Here is an 18,730-nt window from a genome sequence, read left to right on the forward strand (position 1 = left end):
GCATGCGCAGTGGCGCGGTCCGCGAGTTTAAAAGGATGGAGCGAGCGCTGGAGCGTCAGTCGTACGGCTCTCTCTGAAGATGGCTGAAAGGTATACAGCCGAAATATTAGAAGAAGAAGCAGAATACATGCGGCTGCATTCCCGAAACTTAATGGAGCAGTCATTGCGCCGCGAAAACCTGAAGACAACTTTATTATTTGATCAAACATTACAAGATCCCAAAAACAAATTTCTTTTAAACACACAATTTTAATCATTGGAACTTAATTACCGGCTGAAAGCCGGGATCACATAAAGATAGCTAGAACAATAGTGTCTCCCGCCAAGTACAAGGGCCTGGTGAGAAATTTCGCCTGAAGCTATGCAGCCAACATTACACAACTGTCATGCGGTTTCTTCTTCAAGACAATTCTCAGCCGCATTTTGCAGGGGCGATGGAGATGCTCCTGCATCGTTTTCAATCGGAAATGTTTGATTACTTACAAACCTACAATACAGCCCGTAATTGTCTCCCTCTGAGTTTCACCTGTGCTCACATGAACCGCTGGCTATGTAGCACAGACAACGAGCTGTAGGCCAGCGTAGACAGTAGGCGGAAAGCACTGGCGGCTGTATTCTATAACAAGGGTACTGGAAAGTTGGTTTTAACGCTACGACAAACGTCTAAGTCGGATCGGCGACTATTGAGACAAGTAGCTGGAAGATGTAGCTAACTGTTGCAAATAAAACAGTTTTGATTTTCACTGTAGTTTCCATTTCGTAACCTATCGTTCCTTACTTTTCGAATAGCCCTAGTATAAGCACAAATAGAATGAAACCAGCAAAATAAAATTATAAGAATTAAGTCCCTTGCTCAATTAAATTAGTTTCTCAAGAATGACTTCAAGAAATTTTAAATTTAATACTGAACAGAGCAAGCACACCAGAATCTAAATACTGAAGCTTAATTTTCAACTTCTGACAATTATCGCCGAGCTTGCCAAGTATTCTTGCTAAACAGTAATAGGATAACGATTGGATCTACATTTGAAACGAGCCCGACTGTAGCCGGAGACACTAATTTAAGGTAAAGGTTAATATACCGAAATTTGCAACAAACACTTCTTATTAGCAACATAATCACATTAAATATTCGTTACTTGCCGAGCAGTTAAGAGGCCCACCTTAGACAGACAGCTATTGAAATAAGGGGAACACTAACTCTACTACTTAATAACAAAGCAGGATGGCGTGCGTGATCGGCAACACTCAAGACTAAGCACACTGCTACACCACGTTAAACCATTAAACACAATAATGTTAGTGAATGCTGTCGTTCTTACAGCACTAGCAGACAACTGTTTGCCTGCCCAGTCCACAGATAGTAATGCCACTGGCCCCACACAAACCAAATCCCCAGGAAGCAATTTAGTCCTTGTCATATTTTTCTTTTTTCGTTCCCCTTACATACACGTGGCCGCCGCGGTATGCACATAAGAGAAATCGAAGCCTGCAAAATCAACCCGCAGCTCGATGGGCACGCATCAGCAACATTTCGGCATATGTACAGAAGAAAGCACTGGGACGGGATGCTGGGATGACTTGCAGTGGACGAGACAAATGGTTCAAATGGCTCTGAGCACTATGCGACTTAATATATGAGGTCATCAGTCTCCTAGAACCACTTAAACCTAACTAAGGACATCACACACATTCGTGCCCGAGGCAGAACTCGAATCTGCGACAGTAGCGGTCGCGCGGTTCCAGACTGAAGCGCCTAGAACCGCTCGGCCATGAGGACCGGTTGGACGAGACATTCCGTACTGGGTTGGAACAGAAGAAAGCAGCCTGTGGATACAAATGCTCTATATTGTTTATTACTTACTACGCTACTGACCATTAAAATTGCTACACCACGAAGATGACGTGCTACAGACGCGAAATTTAACAGACAGGAAGAAGATGCTGTGATATGCAAATGATTAACTTTTCAGAGAATTCGCAGAAGGTTGGCGCCGGTGGCGACACCTACATCTTGCTGACACGAGGAAAGTTTCCAACAGATTTCTCATACACAAACGGCAGTTGACCGGCGTTGCCTGATGAAACGTTGTTGTGATGCCTCGTGTAAGGAGGGGAAATGCGGACCATCACATTTCCGACTTTCACAAAGGTCGGATTGTAGCCTATCGCGATTGCGGTTTACCGTATCGCGACATTGCTGCTCGCATCGGTCGAGATCCAATGACTGTTAGCAGAATATGGAATCGGTGGGTTCAGGAGGGTAATACGGAACGCCGTGCTGGATCCCAACGGCCTCGTATCACTAGCAGTCAAGATGACAGGCATCTTATCCTCATGGCTGTAACGGATCGTGCAGCCACGTCTCGATCCCTGAGTCAACAGATTGGGATGTTTGTAAGACAACAACCATCTGCACGAACAATTCGACGACGTTTGCAGCAGCATGGACTATCAGCTCGGAGACCATAGCTGCGGTTAACCTTGACGCTGCATCACAGACCGGAGCGCCTGCGATGGTGTACTCAACGACGAACCAGGGTGCACGAATGGCAAAACGTCATTTTTTTCGGATGAATCCAGGTTCTGTTTACAGCATCATGATGGTCATATCCGTCTTCGGCGACATCGCGGTGAACGCACATCGGAAGCGTGTATTCATCATCGCCATACTGGCATATCACCCGGCGTGATGGTATCGGTGCCATTGGTTACACGTCTCGGTCACCTCTTGTTCGCATTGACGGCACTTTGAACAGTAGACGTTACATTTCAGATGTGTTACGACCCTTGGCTCTACCCTTCATTCGATCCCTGCGAAACCCTACATTTCAGCAGAATAATGCACACCGCATGTTGCAGGTTGCAGGTCCTGTACGGGCCTTTCTGGATACTGAAAATGTTCGACTGTTGCCCTGGTAAGCACACTCTCCAGATCTCTCACCAATTGAAAACGTCTGTTCAATGGTGGCCGAGCAACTGGCTCGTCACAATACGCCAGTCACTACTCTTGATGAACTGTGGTATCGTGTTGAAGCTGCATGAGCAGCTGTACCTGGACACGCCATCCAAGCTCTGTTTGACTGAATGACCAGGCGTATCAAGGCCGTTATTACGGCCAGAGGTTGTTGTTCTGGGTACTGATTTCTAAGGATCTATGCACCCAAATTGCGTGAAAATGTAATAACATGTCAGTTCTAGTTTAATATATTTGTCCGATGAATACCCGTTGCCGGCCGGGGTGGCCGAGCGGTTGTAGGCGCTACAGTCTGGAATCGCGCGACCTCTACGGTCGCAGATTCGAATCCTGCCTCGGGCATGGATGTGTGTGATGTCCTTCGGTTAGTTAGGTTTAAGTAGTTCTAAGTTCTAGGGGACTGATGACCTCAGAAGTTGAGTCCCATAGTGGAGCCATTTGAACCATTTTTGATTACCCGTTTATCATCTGCATTTCTTCCTGGTGTAGCAGTTTTAATGGCCAGTAGTGTATCATTCAGTCTTCGTGGCGATGGGTGTTGGTAACTGGGATTTTCGATCTCAGAAAGTATGGCAAATACGGCACCACAGCATCTGCCAGTGCAGCTGTTCTTTGAGCGGCGCCGTCGTCGCCAGCAGCACGTATCGAGAGTCTGCTGATGCTGCGTCAGACCCCGTGGACGTCCATAGCAGATCCGGCCGTGGCATCTGCTGTTGTACTGGGGAAGGCGGCCAAGAGTTGGTAGGGCGATACAGAGCCCCGAACTCCACGCTGGAGGATGAAGGACTACGACTTGTTGCCTTCAGCCGCTGCAATCCATGGCTGGGGAGACCTTAGAAGAGACCTCAGAGAGTACTTGCAGTAGAGACAGACTGCAGGGCTGCCAAGAGCCTGGCCAGTCAGGCAGGCATCGAGGGTTCGAGGTCAAATGACGATGTTGGCAGCTGCATCACGGGCACATTACCATCAAGGCAGCACGCGTCTGGACCCCGGCGAGAAGACCGGAAGTGGCAGTGCAATGCAAGGTGACCAAGAGCGCAGGAAGGCAGTATTTGATGGTTCAAAATTCAGTGACTGTGTTGGCATGTAGTCATAGGTTGTTGTGTTCACGACAGCCTCCGACACAGTGTGGGCATCATAACTTATCCCAGTTGTCTGATTAGGATTGGCTGGCCACAGGGGATATAAATACTGCTGCAGGAGGTAGAGACAGCACTGCTGCATTCTTCCATCTTGTGGAGGCTTCTCAAAGGGAGGCCAGTCTTCGAGGACATGGTCATTGCAAGGGAAGCATTGGGATGGTAAACTTCATTTTCAGTGTCACTGTTCCTTTTCCATATTTACATTTTTATCACTGTTTGATTTGTCTCAGGCTCAGACACAGGCTCTTAGTACGTGATTTGCACTGTCCTATGTCACTCAGTCCTTCGTTGGTGCTGATATTACTGATATGAATCTGTAGGTTGAAGAATGGTAGGGATGGAATTTAGGGAACTGTGCGCTTGGTGACGATGTTCTGTGGGACATGGTTGAAATGGCTCTAAGCACTATGGGACTTAACATCTGAGGTCATCAGTCCCCTAGACTTAGAACTACTTAAACCTAACTAACCTAAGGACATCACACACATCCATGACTGAGGCGGGATTCGAACCTGCGACCGTAGCGGTCGCGCGGTTCCAGATTGAAGCGCCTAGAACCGCTCGGCCACTCCGGCCGGCTACTTTTTGTGACTTAGTAGGATAGGCAGAGTGTTGGGATCACCTGCTGATCTAAGGAGGAGGGAGGTGCATGAACACAATCTGGCGACCTACCTCCCCTTGCGCTTCTACCCCGCGCAGCCCCACCACCCTGTTACACCTGGAAAACAATTTATCCCTTAATACAGCTCTATTGCACTTAGACGTAGTAATCACATTTAATATTTGTTGTTAATCCACTTCAACTGAAGATAAACATCGATTTCAGAATTTTGAAACTATATTTTCAGTAGGTTGCCCTCAATGGGGTGGGTGCACGCAACGACTGTGGTTATATTGGCTTAGATAGAGCAGCAATGGGTCGTGGAATTGAGTTGCTTTAATATGACATTTATAGTCACAACGCAGACCAGATTTCGACCTGTGTCAGGTCATTATCAATGCAGTGCGGAATTGTAGCAGTTGTTCGTGCTCAAGTGAATGTTTACACAGTTCAACCATGGTTGCTACAATTCCTCACTGCATTGATAATGATCTGACACAGGTCGAAATCTGATCTGCGCTGTGACTATAAATGTCATATTAAAGCAACTTAATTCCACGACTGATTGCTGCTCTACCTAACCCCATATTTTCAATAATCTGCCATTTTTCCATCCCCTGCAACACGGAAACTATTAGTCCTAAAGGAAAAGTGAATGGGTCATTTTTTGTAGGAAACTACACAGATCAGCCAGAACATTAAGATCAACGACCTACTATCGATATAACCCCGTCAACGATAGCGGCGTCACGTGGCCAGGAATGACTGCTAGTCAAACACACGCACGGTGCGTGTAGTATCAGTGGGCGTCGTGTCCGTGAATGGGGAAGGCTTGCGATCTATCTGAGTTTGACCGAGGGCAGATTGTGATGGCCCAGGGGATCGGCACGAGCGTTTCGGAAAATGCACGACGACTTGTCTGGTGTTGGGGGCGAGCTGTGCTGAGTGTCTTCAACACGTGGCGAAACCGAGGTGAAGCCGCGTCTAGGCGTCGTGGGGTTAGGAGGCCTCTCCTCATTACAGATGACGGACATCGTAGCCTGGCCATACTGGTGAAACGAGACAGGATGCGACCTGTGGCGGAACTAACATCAGACAAGTGTCTGAACAAGCAGTGCACCCAACACTCATAGCAATGGGCATCCCCATCCAACGACTCGTGCATCTGCCTATGTTAACATCTACATATACATTTATACTCCGCAAGCCACCCAACGGTGTGTGGCGGGGGGCACTTTACGTGCCACTGTCACTACCTCCCTTTCCTGTTCCAGTCGCGTATGGTTCGCGGGAAGAACGACTGCCGGAGAGCCTCCGTGCGCGCTCGAATCTCTCTAATTTCACATTCGTGATCTCTTCGGGATGTAGAAGTAGGGGGAAGCAATATATTCGATACCTCATCCAGAAACGCACCCTCTCGAAACCTGGACAGCAAGCTACACCGCGATACAGAGCGCCTCTCTTGCAGAGCCTGCCAATTGAGTTTGCTAAACATCTCCGTAACGCTATCACGCTTACCAAATAACCCTGTGACGAAACGCGCCGCTCTTCTTTGGATCTTCTCTATCTCCTCTGTCAACCCGACCTGGTACAGATCCCACACTGATGAGCAATACTCCAGTATAGGTCGAACTGGCGTTTTGTAAACCACCTCCTTTGTTGATGGACTACATTTTCTAAGGACTCTCCCAATGAATCTCAACCTGGCACCAGCCTTACCAACAATTAATTTTATATGATCATTCCACTTCAAATCGTTCCGCACGCATACTCCCAGATATTTTACAGAAGTAACTGCTACCAGTGTTTGGTCCGCAATCATATAATCATACAATAAAGGATCCTTCTTTCTATGTATTCGCAATACATTACATTTGTCTATGTTAAGGGTCAGTTGCCACTCCCTGCACCAAGTGCCTATCCGCTGCAGATCTTCCTGCATTTCGCTGCAATTTTCTAATGCTGCAACTTCTCTGTATACTACAGCATCATCCGCGAAAAGCCGCATGGAACTTCCGACGCCCGCATCTCGTGGTCGTGCGGTAGCGTTCTCGCTTCCCACGCCCGGGTTCCCGGGTTCGATTCCCGGCGGGGTCAGGGATTTTCTCTGCCTCGTGATGGCTGGGTGTTGTGTGCTGTCCTTAGGTTAGTTAGGTTTAAGTAGTTCTAAGTTCTAGGGGACTGATAACCATAGATGTTAAGTCCCATGGTGCTCAGAGCCATTTTGAACTTCCGACACTATGTACTAGGTCATTTGTATATATTGTGAAAAGCAATGGTCCCATAACACTCCCTTGTGGCACGCCAGAGGTTACTTTAACGTATGTAGACGTCTCTCCATTGAGAACAACATGCTGTGTTCTGTTTGCTAAAAACTCTTCAATCCAGCCACACGGCTGGTCTGATATTCCGTAGGCTCTTACTTTGTTTATCAGGCGACAGTGCGGAACTGTATCGAAAGCCTTCCGGAAGTCAAGGAAAACGGCACCTACCTGGTAGCCTGTATTTAATATCTTCTGGGTCTCATGAACAAATAAAGCGAGTTGGGTCTCACACGATCGCTGTTTCCGGAATCCATCTTGATTCCTACAGAGTAGATTCTGGGTTTCCAGAAATGACACTATACGCGAGCAAAAAACATGTTCTAAAATTCTACAACAGTTCGATGTCAGAGATATAGGTCTATAGTTTTGCGCATCTGCTCGACGACCCTTCTTGAAAACTGGGACTACCTGTGCTCTTTTCCAATCATTTGGACGTCCGCAACTACGACTGACCAGGGCACGTGATCTGCTCTGGACGTTGGCGCAGTGGCAGAGCGTCGCGTGGTCTGATGAATCTTGGGACCTTCTTCATCGTGCCGATGGGAGAACGTGAATCCATCGTCGTCCAAGACAACAGGTCCGTGACATCTGTACTACAGTACTGAGGCAAGCTGGCGGCGGCTGCACTATGGTCTGGGGAACATCCATGTGGGCATCTGTCGGTCCAGCGGAGCTCGTAAAAGACACCAAGACGGCCGAGGAGTATCGTACGCTGCTTGCAGAACACGTATACACCTTCATGACGACCGTGTCTCACGACTGCAGTGGCATTTTTCAACGAGATAATGCGACATGTCATAAGGCCAGGAGTGTTACGGAGTGATTCGAGGAACACAGTGACGAATTCCAATAATGTATTGCCCCCCCCCCCCCAACTCCCCAAATCTGAAACCGACGGAACACGTGACGTCAGAGCTCATCCCTCTCCTTACGGTAATTAGGTGGCTTTTTTGTGCAGATCTGGTGCCAACCCCCTCCCCTCCATTAACCATTTCGTGGGCCAAATTATTGAGCAGTTTTGTTTAATGAATGGAGAGCAGATAGTAGTAGGTATATTTATCATACAGAATATCAGATTTGCTCCAACTGTGAAAGACAAAAACAACTTTTTCAATGTATGTCATATTTATTTGATACATTTACTTCTCTTGTTCCAATGATTGTCACCATTACTTGCCAAGAAATTTTCTGAAACATGGGTCTATGCAAAGTGGTATTTGACAATATGTGCAAACACAGCGAGTGCTCTTCTCCGCAGCTTTGGTACTACAATGACGGCACGTCCAGTAGGTTTCTCCTATAGTTGAATTCTTTTATCTTGTCGGCTCGCGCATGCCCGCCCAGACGCGGGAGATTGCTGCGTTGCCAGTTGCAAACGACGCACGCGCCAAGAGAAGCAGCGCCATAGTATAGCATAGTTCGCAAGCTTGCGTTTAGCGGGGAGCGCGAAGTTCGTGAAGTGAAGCCACCACGGCCGCATTAACCCTTTCGCTGCTACAAAGACGTGCTCCCCGCATTCCGCGATGTGCGCGATTTTGTCACTGCACTGCTCGCCTGTGCAGACACATTGTGTTCCGACTGCTTTGACACTCTTCACCATTCGATTCCACAAAAACTATTTGGCTCAAAAATTAGATTTTTACCTATCTTCTTGACTGATACCTTCCCCCCATAAATGACTTAATTTTGTTTCGATGTTCAACGCAGTTATTATGCAGCATTAAATATAGTAAACCATTGCACGAAATTTTGAAGAGTTTGCAGAGGTAAAGTCCATAGAGTATACTTTCCGGATGGTCGATTTTAGTTGCCACAGTGTTGAGAATGAAATGTGGACAAGATACCTATATATTTCATTTAATTTAAGTACCACATAAGTGTCGTATGTAATATTCAGAAATATTCCACCTTTCGCGACTGTAACAAAAGTTTTACTTACACTGGGCACGTTTGGCTTTACTTTAAAGCACTTCAATCAATCAAAAGGAAGTAGACAAAATACATTAAACAAAACTGTGGACTTACAAAAACATTAGGACTTGAATATACCGTCTGTCAGTGAAGTGCTCAGAGCTATTTCAAATATAATTTTGTGTGTGGCACACACAAACAGCATTTATTTGCTAAAACACTGATGAGCCAACACAAACGTTGAATATTGTGCTACCGCAGCACAAAACTACGAAAGGTGACTTGGCAATGGAGGACACAAAATACAGTCCTCTTATGATGCTTCAAAAGAGAGAAACGCATCTGGTCTAAATAAGTCGCTTATTACAGTTGCAGAAGAGGGATATATTTCAATACCATTGGTAAAACTGCGACTGTGGGACAAAAACAAGAAATAGAACATGAATACCATTGTGTATGTGCCATACCTTTTCACCTTTCACTTTAAAATAAAGCCAAACGCGCCCTGTGTAAATAAAACTTTTATTACAGTCGCGAAAGACGGAATATTTCTCAATATTACATACGACACCTATGTGGTACTTAAATTAAATGAGATATTGTTATACAGTAAATATTATATGAAATTTAGGTATCTTGTCCACATTTCATTCTCAACATTGTGGCAACTAAAATCGACCATACGGAAAGTATACGCTATGGACTTTTACCTCTGCAAACTCTTCAAAATTTCGTGCAATGGTTTACTACATTTAATGCTACACATCAAAACAAAATTAAGTCATTTATGGGGGGAAGGTATCAGTCAAGAAGACGTGTAAAAATCAAATTTTTTGGCCAAATAGTTTTTGTGAAATCGAATGATAAGTGTGTCAAAGCAGTGGGAACACCATGTGTCTGCACAGGCGAGAAGTGCAGTGATGACAAAATCGCGCACAGCGTGGAGTGCGGGGAGCACGTGTCTGCAGCAGCGAAAAAGTTAATGAAGAGGCAAAGCACTAGAAATTTCATTCAAACGAATAAAAATCGTGAAGTAAGGCACTCCAATATTGTTTTTAAACAAATAAAATTTTAAGCACCGCACAGGGTTTGAACTCGTAACCTTTCGCTAGGCAGCCCAACACCTTAACCGTTCCGCTACATCGGCTCATCGAACAGAGTAACTCCATAAGGACTCTTAACACCTCACGCAACTACTTTTAAACACTGTTGGTATGACTATGAATTACTCACGCTTCGTCGAAGTACAATAGGAAATAAACAATTACCGCTGTTCTTTATTGTGAAAAAGCAGTTCGTGAGATTCAAACAAACACCTTTCCTTGCTATCGCCTGAATTAGGAGTCTTATTGCTTGTTTGGTTTAATTAATTAATAGAATATGAAGCAACTGGTATAAAGAATGCTTTTTCCAAACTTTTTATAAAATAAAGTCTGCTATCAAGACATTGCTTTTGTTCTATTACTGTATTTATGACTGAAAGTTTCTAAAACTGAAGAGACTCGTCCGTGCTCAGCACTGCAGTCGAGATCTGGCAACGTCGTTCTCTGTTCATTGGCTGACTGTGTTTTCTGACGTCAGATGCGCAGAACGAACCTAAACTCGGCCGCCAAGATATATGACGCGCACTGTAAAATGGGTTGATGCTCCCCTACAGCCACATGACGAAAATCTTCAGGTACTTTACCCCTTTTTGCCAGAAAGACAGGTTTTTGTCCACGCCTTTTTTGGGATGAGAAGCCAGCGATCAATTGTCTTGGCTAGATGGATCGTGTATGTGAGCTGATCCTGCTGTCCACTTCCTCTTTTACTTATTTTCCACAGGATAAAACTGTTCACTGCAGCAACGTCCACCAGGAAATAAAATATTCTGCGCCACCATTTTACAGAACGACTGCCAATAGCATACCTTTCTCCTAATTGATCAACCTTGTCGACACCACCCATTATTTTGTTGTATTCTGCCACAACTTCAGGACAATAAATCTCTGTACAAGTACCATCCTTGTTTTTACTTTTCACTGTGGCTGTTTCTCATGGGTCATGAATTGAGGACAGGAAAGTGACTGAATGGTTATCCATCCATTTTACTACAGAAATGGCTCCTTTTGTTTCAAACTGGAATCCTCCTCGTTCCAATTTTACGTTCTCCTTCATAAATTTGGGTAAATCAAAAGTATTTACCTTATACTGTAGCTTTGAGCAAAAAAATCACAAAATGTCACGCAAACAGCACTGAAATGCTCCTCTACAGACCAACACTCAGCTATACAATGCCTCTGCGCGAAGGTACAGCAACAACGGCGGGAACTTCCGATTGGAAGTAGTACCCTATACTGTTCACTAGGTGGTAGCACCGTACAGAGGTGAGAACTGTGAATCCCACGGGACTAGGAACGAGTTCACTGTAGTGGGAAGCGTGTTTCCCACGGCCCACGAAAGGGTTAACCTACCGAGATCTTATTGCTTCCGTGCCACATCCCGTCGCCGCTGTTATCCGTGCCAAAGGTGAACATATTAGGCTGGTGGTCGTGATTTTCTGGCTCATCAGCGTATAAAGCTAAAAGAGAAATTTGAACGAATACGAGGCACCTCGTCCACTAAACGTAAGCAAAGCGTGGAGCGCACCGGCTAATAAGTCTGGAAGGGTTTTAGAAATTAGGACCGTTATCCATCTATAGGCATTGAAATTAATCAGGAATGAAGGTTGAAAATTTGTGCCAGACTGGAACTCGAACCGCTTCTCTAGAACGGTCGCCTCGAACATCCGGACACGTTTCTCAACCTGCTATGCCCAAGTGGCGCCTCACTGCACATACAGTTGAGCTGAGGGGTTTCGAAATTAAGGTGCATCAGCACAGGAAGTACCAAGAGCCGTCCACGCTCATAGATACACAGTTGTGGAGTCTGTTGTGGTGTTCTATAATACACTACTGGCAATTAAAATTGCTGCACCACGAAGATGACGTGCTACAGACGCGAAATTTAACCGACAGGAAGAAGATGCTGTGATATGCAAAGGATTACCTTTTCAGAGCATTCACACATGGTTGGCGCCGGTGGCGACACCTACAACGTGCTGACACGAGGAAAGTTTCCAACCGATTTCTCATACACAAACAGCAGTTCACCGGCGTTGCCTGGTGAAAAGTCACGTTTCCGACTTTGATTAAGGGCGGATTGTAGCCTGTCGCGATTGCGGTTTATCGTATCGCGACATTGCTGCTCGCGTTGGTCGAGATCCACTGACTGTTAGCAGAATATGGAATCAGTGGGTTCAAGAGGGTAATACGGAACGCCGTGCTGGATCCCAACGGCCTCGCATCACTAGCAGTCGAGATGACAGGCATCTTATCCTCATGGCTGTAACGGATCGTGCAGCCACGTCTCGATCCCTGAGTCAACAGATGGGGATGTTTGTTAGACAACAACCATCTGCACGAACAATTCGACGACGTTTCCAGCAGCATGGACTATCAGCTCGGAGACCGTGCTGCGGTTAGCCTTGACGCTGCACCACAGACAGGAGCGCCTGCGATGATGTACTCAACGACGACCCTGGGTGCACGAATGGGAAAACATTTTTTCGGATGAATCGACGTTCTGTTTACAGCATGATGATGGTCGCATCCGTGTTTGGCGACATCGCAGTGAACGCACATTGGAAGCGTGTATTCGTCATCACCATACTGGCGTATCACCCGACGTGAAGGTATGGGGTGCATTGGTTACAAGTCTCGGTCACCTCTTGTTCGCATTGACGGCAGTTTGAACAGTGGACGTTACATTTCAGACGTGTCACGACCCGTCGTTCTACCCTTCATTCGATTCCTGCGAAACCCTACATTTCAGCAGGATAATGCACGACCGCATGTTGCAGGTCCTGTACGGGGCTTTCTGGATACAGAAAATGTTCGACTGCTGCCCTGGTCAGCACATTCTCCAGATCTCTCACCAATTGAAAACGTCTGGTCAATGGTGGCCGAGCAACTGGCTCTTCACAATACGCCAGTCACTATTCTTGATGAACTGTGGTATCGTGTTGAAGCAGCATGGGCAGCTGTACCCGTACACGCCATCCAAGCTCTGTTTGACTCAATGCCCAGGCGTATCAAGGCCGATATTACGGCCAGAGGTGGTTGTTCTGGGTACTGAATTCTCAGGATCTATGCACCCATATTGCGTGAAAATGTAATCACATGTCAGTTCTAGTATAATATATTTGCATTTCTTCTTGGTGTAGCAATTTTAATGGCCAGTAGTGTAGGTCCCGACTCCACGACGGACGAAAATAAACTGATGGACCGACACTTTGGCAGTATTAAAACATTCGACTACAAGACAAAAACTGAAGATTACTGATGGCTATCCCTTTCTCCACAGCAAACAAATTGGCGAAGTCTGATCTGTGACATTTGTGGTAAAGAAGAGAAAATAATTCAACTGCATTTATCTCAAACGTTACAGTTAACTTCATTGCACAGCTGGTGGTATAGTGTATAATGTCGCTGGTTCTGGATCGAGGGATCCCGGTTTCATTCCTGCCTCAAGTGGCGGTTTTCTTCAGTCAGATACTGTGTATTTGCATTCTCCTCGTAATTTCATCTCATCTTCCAAAACGTGCAACTCGCCGTATTGGCGTCATATGGAAAGACTTGCACCAAGCAGCCGAACAATTCTAGAGCGGGAGTCCCAGCCAGTATTGCCGTACGATCATTTCATTTCAGTCCACATATTCAATTCAAATTGTTAAGACGACTGTGAAAACACGATACTTTTGAACAGAATCCGTCTCTACTAGCAATATGATGACAAGCATTAACAACCCCCCCCTTCCCCCCCCCCCCCCCCCCGCATCTTACTTTTCTCCGTAGTTCTGTCAAACCCGTCAGGAAAGTCCTTGGACGTATTTTTACATCTCAATGTTCAACAAACGGGTGTGGCGGTGACACGTATAACATGTGAGATTTTCTTAGGTTTTGACATGTGCTGAAGCACAATTACTAGGGCGTGCTCAGAAGTACTATCCCTCAGAATTTTTTCACGTGAAAAATCTTCAAGCCTTTTAAATAAAACAAGCTTTATTAACATTCTGCACCTTTATTCTTTATGCCTATATATTTTCTCGTTCTTCTAAGTATAGACTGGCGACAAACACATTCCTCCCAACGAGAGCCGCTCCCCTCTCACACAAACAGAAGCTAAACGATGTCAAAGTCAGCGTAAGGAGGGCTATGCGTGAAGCGTTCATTGAATTCGAAAGTAAAATTCTATGTACCGACTTGACAGAAAATCCTAGGAAGTTCTGGTCTTACGTTAAATCAGTAAGTGGATCGAAACAGCATATCCAGGCACTCTGGGATGATGATGGCATTGAAACAGAGGATGACACGAGTAAAGCTGAAATACTAAACACCTTTTTCCAAAGCTGTTTCACAGAGGAAGACCGCACTGCAGTTCCTTCTCTAAATCCTCGCACAAACGAAAAAATGGCTGACATCGAAATAAGTGTCCAAGGAATAGAAAAGGAACTGAAATCACTCAACAGAGGAAAGTCCACTGGACCTGACGGGATACCAATTCGATTCTACACAGAGTACGCGAAAGAACTTGTCCCCCTTCTAACAGTCGTGTACCGCAACTCTCTAGAGTAACGGAAGGCTCCAAATGATTGGAAAAGAGGACAGTTTTCAAGAAGGGTCGTCGAGCACATGCGCAAAACTATAGACCTATATCTCTGACATCTACCTGTTGTAGAATTTTAGAACATTTTTTTGCTAGCGTATCATGTCGTTTCTGGAAACCCAGAATCTACTCTGTAGGAATCAACATGGATACCGGAAACAGCGATCGTGTGACACCCAACTCGCTTTATTTGTTCAGGAGAACCAGAAAATATTAGATAAAGGCTCCCAGGTAGATGCCATTTTCCTTGACTACCGGAAGGGTTCGATACAGTTCCGCACTGTCGCCTGATAAACAAAGTAAGAGCCTACGGAATATCAGACCAGCTGTGTGGCTGGATTGAAGAGTTTTTAGCAAACACAACTCAGCATGTTGTTATCAATAGAGAGACGTCTACAGACGTTAAAGTAACCTCTGGCGTGCCACAGGGGAGTGTTATGGGACCATTGCTTTTCACAATATACACTCCTGGAAATTGAAATAAGAACACCGTGAATTCATTGTCCCAGAAAGGGGAAACTTTATTGACACATTCCTGGGGTCAGATACATCACATGATCACACTGACAGAACCACAGGCACATAGACACAGGCAACAGAGCATGCTCAATGTCGGCACTAGTACAGTGTATATCCACCTTTCGCAGCAATGCAGGCTGCTATTCTCCCATGGAGACGATCGTAGAGATGCTGGATGTAGTCCTGTGGAACGGCTTGCCATGCCATTTCCACCTGGCGCCTCAGTTGGACCAGCGTTCGTGCTGGACGTGCAGACCGCGTGAGACGACGCTTCATCCAGTCCCAAACATGCTCAATGGGGGACAGATCCGGAGATCTTGCTGGCCAGGGTAGTTGACTTACACCTTCTAGAGCACGTTGGGTGGCACGGGATACATGCGGACGTGCATTGTCCTGTTGGAACAGCAAGTTCCCTTGCCGGTCTAGGAATGGTAGAACGATGGGTTCGATGACGGTTTGGATGTACCGTGCACTATTCAGTGTCCCCTCGACGATCACCAGTGGTGTACGGCCAGTGTAGGAGATCGCTCCCCACACCATGATGCCGGGTGTTGGCCCTGTGTGCCTCGGTCGTATGCAGTCCTGATTGTGGCGCTCACCTGCACGGCGCCAAACACGCATACGACCATCATTGGCACCAAGGCAGAAGCGACTCTCATCGCTGAAGACGACACGTCCCCATTCGTCCCTCCATTCACGCCTGTCGCGACACCACTGGAGGCGGGCTGCACGATGTTGGGGCGTGAGCGGAAGACGGCCTAACGGTGTGCGGGACCGTAGCCCAGCTTCATGGAGACTGTTGCGAATGGTCCTCGCCGATACCCCAGGAGCAACAGTCTCCCTAATTTGCTGGGAAGTGGCGGTGCGGTCCCCTACGGCACTGCGTAGGATCCTACGGTCTTGGCGTGCATCCGTGCGTCGCTGCGGTCCGGTCCCAGGTCGACGGGCACGTGCACCTTCCGCCGACCACTGGCGACAACATCGATGTACTGTGGAGACCTCACGCCCCACGTGTTGAGCAATTCGGCGGTACGTCCACCCGGCCTCCCGCATGCCCACTATACGCCCTCGCTCAAAGTCCGTCAACTGCACATACGGTTCACGTCCACGCTGTCGCGGCATGCTACCAGTGTTAAAGACTGCGATGGAGCTCCGTATGCCACGGCAAACTGGCTGACACTGACGGCGGCGGTGGACAAATGCTGCGCAGCTAGCACCATTCGACGGCCAACACCGCGGTTCCTGGTGTGTCCGCTGTGCCGTGCGTGTGATCATCGCTTGTACAGCCCTCTCGCAGTGTCCAGAGCAAGTATGGTGGGTCTGACACACCGGTGTCAATGTGTTCTTTTTTCCATTTCCAGGAGTGTATATATGACGGTAGTATCTGTTCCCGAAAGAATAGTTACCGTGGATGACCATGCAGCTTTGCTAGAAATGAAATGATAATTAAATAGACACCCTAGCTGCATACAGGCGTTGATGTACTTCATTGGGGACATGTTGAAAATGTGTGCCCCGACCGGGACTCGAACCCGGGATCTCCTGCTTATATGGCAGACGCTCTATCCATCTGAGCCACCGCGGGCACAGAGTATAGTGCGTCTGCAGGGACTTATCCCTTGCACGCTCCCCGTGAGGTCCACATTCCCAACATGTCCACACCACTACATTCGTAGTGCGCCTAATAGATCTTTGCCCATCATACTCATTACTCGTGGCAGATTAATCTACCAAGTCCCGTACGAGTTCGGGCACAGCGTGTGCGTTCGCACAAGAAGGTCAATGGCCGGGAAGCCATATTTTAACTATATATGACGGTAGTATCTGTTCCCGAAAGAACAGTTACCGTGGATGACCATGCAGCTTTGCTAGAAATGAAATGATAATTAAATAGACACCATAGCTGCCTACAGGCGTTGATGTACTTCATTGGGGACATGTAATGAGTATGATGGGCAAAAATCTATTAGGCGCACTACGAATGTTGTGGTGTGGACATGTTGGGAATGTGGACCTCACGGGGAGCGTGCAAAGGATAAGTCCCTGCAGACGCAGTATCCTCTGTGCCCGCGGTGGCTCAGATGGATAGAGCGTCTGCCATGTGAGCAGGAGATCCCGGGTTCGAGTCCCGGTCGGGGCACACATTTTCAACATGTCCCCAATGAAGTAGATCAACGCCTGTATGCAGCTAGGGTGTCTATTTAATTATCATTTCAAATGTAATGTATTGCGAATACATAGAAAGAAGGATCCTTTATTGTTTCTGTAAAATATCTGGGAGTATGCGTACGGAAGGATTTGAAGTGGAATGATTATATAAAATTAATTGTTGGTGAGGCTGGTGCCAGGTTGAGATTCAATGGGGGAGTCCTTAGAAATTGTAGTCCATCAACAAAGGAGGTGGTTTACAAAACGCCCGTTCGACCTATACTTGAGTATTGCTCATCAGTGTGGGATCTGTACCAGGTCGGGTTGACAGAGGAGATAGAGAAGATCCAAAGAAGAGCGGCGCGTTTCGTCACAGGGTTATTTGGTAAGCGTGATAGCGTTACGGAGATGTTTAGCAAACTCAAGTGGCAGACGCTGCAAGAGAGGCGCTCTGCATCGCGGTGTAGCTTGCTGTCCAGGTTTCGAGGGGGCGCGTTTCTGGATGAGGTATCGAATATATTGCTTCCCCCTACTTATACATCCCGAGGAGATCACGAATGTAAAATTATAGAGATTCGAGCGCGCACGGAGGCTTTCCGGCAGTCATTCTTCCCGCGAACCATACGCGAGTGGAACAGGAAAGGGAGGTAATGACAGTGGCACGTAAAGTGCCCTCCGCCACACACCGCTGGGTGGCTCGCGGAGTATAAATGTAGATGTAGCTGTAGAGATCAGATAGTTGATGCAGTCACTGTAAAGTGTTTGGCTTTGTTGGCGGCGCCACATCGTCACCTGTGCTTGCCGCGCTTCATCGGTATCAAAGTCAAGTCCTCGAAGGTTTTCTTTAAGATTCTGAAACGTGTGAAAGTCGGTGGGAGCCAAGTCGGACTGTGCGAAAGATGTAGATGACAGTGAATCCGAGGCGTCGGATTGTTGCAAACGCACCGCTCGTGTGTGGTGTGAGAGGGTGCTCCGTGTGTGGACGAACTCTTTCTGTGGTTAGAAACTCGATTACAGCACGCTGTTCTAGTTACGTTACACACAGCCACGTTACACGCTAAATTCGGAGATTTCTGGTGGCACAGGGTTGCAACTTTCTTCAGCGAAGCGGAAAAGTCGACAGAGTAATAAGCGTGGCAGCTTTAATGGGATTCTGTCTGTTTTAATTATTCGGGAGTTTGTAAGTAGGCTGTTTAGGTTTCCTTATTGGTAACGCCACGTAGCGCTCTGTATGAAAAATCACTGGCTGTGCTGTGTGCAGTCTGTGGCTAGTTTGCATTGTTGTCTGCCATTGTAGTGTTGGGCAGCTGGATGTGAACAGCGCGTAGCGTTGCGCAGTTGGAGGTGAGCCGCCAGCAGTGGTGGATGTGGGGAGAGAAATGGCGGAGTTTTGAAATTTGTAAGACTGGATGTCATGAACTGC

The 18,730-nt window shown here is 46.9% G+C and overlaps 2 non-coding genes across 2 annotated transcripts; one reads left to right on the plus strand and one right to left on the minus strand.

The window, feature by feature from the left end:
* Window positions 1-16,670: 16,670 nt before the first annotated feature.
* On the minus strand, window positions 16,671-16,745 carry Trnai-uau (transfer RNA isoleucine (anticodon UAU)). Its single transcript has one exon. It is a non-coding gene; the product is annotated as a tRNA-Ile (tRNA).
* A 479-nt stretch (window positions 16,746-17,224) lies between these two features.
* Window positions 17,225-17,299, plus strand: Trnat-ugu (transfer RNA threonine (anticodon UGU)). Its single transcript has one exon. It is a non-coding gene; the product is annotated as a tRNA-Thr (tRNA).
* Window positions 17,300-18,730: the final 1,431 nt, after the last annotated feature.

Source organism: Schistocerca nitens, chromosome 10, assembly GCF_023898315.1.
Source record: "Schistocerca nitens isolate TAMUIC-IGC-003100 chromosome 10, iqSchNite1.1, whole genome shotgun sequence".
NCBI lineage: Eukaryota > Metazoa > Arthropoda > Insecta > Orthoptera > Acrididae > Schistocerca > Schistocerca nitens.